Source organism: Pinus tabuliformis, chromosome 6, assembly GCF_031772625.1.
Source record: "Pinus tabuliformis cultivar Carrire ecotype Pingquan chromosome 6, CPIR1, whole genome shotgun sequence".
NCBI classification, from domain to species: Eukaryota; Viridiplantae; Streptophyta; class Pinopsida; order Pinales; family Pinaceae; genus Pinus; species Pinus tabuliformis.
In genome coordinates, this window is record NC_142292.1 from 838172442 (window position 1) to 838176499 (window position 4058).

Below are 4058 nucleotides of genomic sequence, written 5' to 3' on the forward strand. Positions count from 1 at the left end.
ACGCACTAAGACTTTGTTGCAAGACAAATCAATCGACTACAAGAATTGTATCAATTTACTATGTCGTATTGTGATAATTAGTCATAGGGGAATTTGATTTATGTGTGGGGTTATACTGAAGATGTTTAGGGACACCATTTAGAAATTCTAGGTTGTTCTTTCTCTTTATCAAGGAATTTTTTTTGCTCAACTCCTCTAATCTTCTAATTGAATCCTTTCTAATTTAGTTTAGAAAGATCTTCCTCTTCCAGGAAGAAAAAGAGCCATAAACTGGAATGGCTCCACATTATTAGCTCTCAATCTTTGTTGATCTCTTATAGTAATCACATCTTGAGGTTTGCAAGGGTAACTTGGTATATCTACCATATGGTCATTGACCGGATATGTCCATGATTCACTAATTGTCTAGCTCCGGGAATGGTGGGAGCCATACCCAATCGAAAAAGAATATTATCCAAACGCATTTCAAGTAATTGCAATAGGACCTGACCCGTTGAGCCTTTGGCTCTTCTAGCAATACGAACATATTTCAACAAATGCTCTCAGGCATAACTTGTCTCCATCCGCTTCGTATCATCTCAGCCCGGAGTTTCCAGTATAGCGATCCTTACCCTACGAGCTACTATAATATATGTTCTCAACTTGATATCTATAAAGATAGATGGATCATCCATATCCAATTTGTTGTCCATCTACCATAGTAGACTCACTCATTCATATATGATGAGGGGGCCCTTTTAACTCAGCGGTAGAGTAACGCCATGGTAAGGCGTAAGTCATCGGTTCAAGTCCGATAAAGGGCTCATGTTTCCCACGAAGAAAGAGGGCTCGGGTGTCCATTTCTATTACATAGGTAGAAATATTTTCACCAAAATATGAAAATGACAAAAAATCGGATTCAGATCCAATCCATTTTTTATCTTTTTCATACTGGAAGATATATGACCATATCAATCATCCTCCCTATCTATATCCATATAATAGATTAACCCTACAACAAAACGATTTCCTGTGTCATAACAGATCTAACAACTCTATATTGCTCACGTCTTATCCTTCTAATATTTCTTGTAATTTTAGATATTTTATTGAGGAGAAAAAAATTATATCTAAAGGGAAAGAAACTCCCCACTTCTATAACTTATAAAAGGGTAGAAGGGAGGGGGATGACCTCATATTTTAAGAGATAATTTTATTAATTGAGATTTATGATCCATTTTATGGGGCTGACCTCGAATGGTTTTGGTTGTGAATGAGGTAACCTTTCAACTAACAAATAACTTCAAATGGAAGCTATTATAACCTCCTTTCAAGAAAATATTTTCCATGGAAACCAATCCAATCGGTGGTGATTTGATCCTAGCAATGGGGTCCATTTTCTTCAAAGGGGCATATCTCTTCAATTGTGAGGAGCCACATGGTGTGCTGCCTACCATTGGAGAAAACATGTGAGTAGTATTAGATGATGATTTCCAAGTATGCATATTCATATTCATTTTTCATAACAAGAGCGAATAAACTAGGGCTTTATGGATATGGGCTTCCTTTCCTCTATTCTGGGGTTTCTTGTCCAATGCTACTTCCAATTTTTGTAATCCACATATATTAAAAGGTTTCATGTCAAAGCTTATTCAAGGCATCCTCAAGACTCTCCTTATCTTCTTTGTTTCTTCCAAAGAGGATGTGCTCTTCATGTTTCTCACCAACAACGGATTTTGACATCAATGACAACACCATTCAACTAGATATTGAATATATTATTGAAAAAATGGCCATCACTAAGTAGGATATCATGAAAAATATCTAGGTCTTACATAAATTAGCCAATTGGAAGGAAATGTAATTGGAAATAAATTCTACATAGTCAAAGACAAAATTGTTTTTAAAGAAAAAGTATAATATATAAAAAAATAATCTTGGTATATGAGAATTTGATCCACATCCCATGGCATGGGAAAAAATCCATGAAATGTCTCTATAGGGCTCTCTTAATAATTAAATAATAGTATAAGGAGGGCTAGATGCAATGAGCATAGACTAAAGAATGAAATATTGAATAATATTCACTCTACCACCCTAGGAATCAAGAAATGTATGGGCTTTGAGAAATTTAACATGCTTATTTGGTTTTAGAAACCTAAACATATTTCTAAAAACCTTAGGAGTGAATTAAATAACATTCTTCTTCTATAGAGAAAGCTTAAAATTTCTACTCTTTCGAATCAAATTGATTGGCGCATGAATAAACGATTTCCTTGAAATCAAATAACTTTAGAAAACATGCAACATCAACTAGTCCAATATTCCAAATTTTGTTATTTTTTTCTCCTTTGTTTCAAATACAACTACCATTAATAGATGGTAGAGAAATTGAAGTTCCTATTCTATCATGTAAGTGAATTAGTTGTATCCCCAGAAATGTTCTCCTTCTTCCTTTTAATCACCATATTGCTTATTTTTTCAATGCACTTAGAAATACATGATAGATCAATGAGGGTTTATAGAGCTCTTATATGTATAAATATCAATTTATGGTAGAATTTAGTAAAAAATCCCTTCATTACACACCATATCCATTAGGCTATGAAATTACGATAACACGAACCTAATAAACTATGGAAATTCTTTAAGATGTGTACTAGTGGATAATTCATGTAGTACAATATCAATTCCTTTTTCCCTTGGAGATCAAATTTTCTTAATGAGATATCAATTAGCCTAAAAATGATTAAATAATTTATTTTCACTAAGTATGGAGTATAAGAAAATAAATTACTTTAAGATAGTACTATAATATTCCTTATGTGGAAACTTAATGAGTGTAGAGGAAACAATGTGCAAAGGAATGGGTTGTGCAAAATATAAGGCAGGAAAGTCCTTTGCACACTTAGAAAATTGGATGTGTATGAATTAATGAAGTTATTAGCAATGTACAAAGTAAGGGATGTGTGGAGGGAAGAGAGTTGTGTAAAGCATAGGGTCATGAGAAAAGTTCTGCACACCGTTCTTTAGAGAAATGACTAATTCATGAGAAACATTTCACACACTCATTTTTAGAGAAATGACTAAGTCATGAGAAACATTTCGCACACTGATTTTTAGAGAAATGACTAAGTATGAAATTTGGGGAACAAAAAAGAAATACATGATGGTGATGATGGTATACAAAAATTGATCAATGAATTTCCATTAAAAATCTTTCTTGATCTTGTGGTATTTCTTCAAGAACCCTAAATGTCCTCTTATAAGAGAATTGTTTATTTCCAAGATGACCATTTGTTTTAGTAGGGATTCTTACATAAGTATAGGTAATGATAACACCACATCAAATCATTCTTTCACATAAATTTCTCTAATTCACTCAAGAACTATTATATTTATTGAATGATTTTGCATGTGTTTTGATCTTGCTTCTATTTCATCCTTTCTTTTTCCACTCAATAAAATTGAAGATGGTAATAGCACAAACAAATCCATGTGCATCTTTGTATTTCCTTGAGATTGCACCTATCACCACATTTTATTTTATTTTTTTAAGTCCATTTCAAACTAATAACCTCGAATAGTTGTAAACCAGATTTTCTCCTCTTCTAAATATAATTACGTTCCAAGAAGTACTTCAAGCTATCATAATTTCTTGTTATCTTGCAGTGTCTTCCTAATATGTATGGATGTCATTTCTTACACAAGTGCAATATAACTAACATTTCCTATTTGATAGATAGGTTTGAGTTCATTATTTCATTTACATTGTTGGATTTCAAAGGAAACAATCCTTCCTTCTTGCATAAAAAATACACCAACTTCATGCCTTGATGCGTCACACTAAATAACAAAGTTTTTTGTGAAATCCTATGTGGCCATGATTGAAGTTATACACATGTGCTCCTTAAGCTTTTCACAAAATTTGGTTGCTTCTTGAGTCTAAGAAAATGTCTCCTTTCATAGTGATACTATTAAGGGTGCTTCCATTTGACCATAACTCTTGAAACACTTGTGGTATTAGTAGATCAATCCTATGAATATTTTGATATTTTTTAAGTTTATGGGAGTTGACC

General features: G+C 32.8%; 1 non-coding gene across 1 annotated transcript; it reads left to right on the forward strand.

Annotated features, from left to right (window-relative positions):
• The first annotated feature begins 731 nt into the window (after nucleotides 1-731).
• On the forward strand, nucleotides 732-803 carry TRNAT-GGU (transfer RNA threonine (anticodon GGU)). The gene has a single exon. It is a non-coding gene; the product is annotated as a tRNA-Thr (tRNA).
• Nucleotides 804-4058: the final 3255 nt, after the last annotated feature.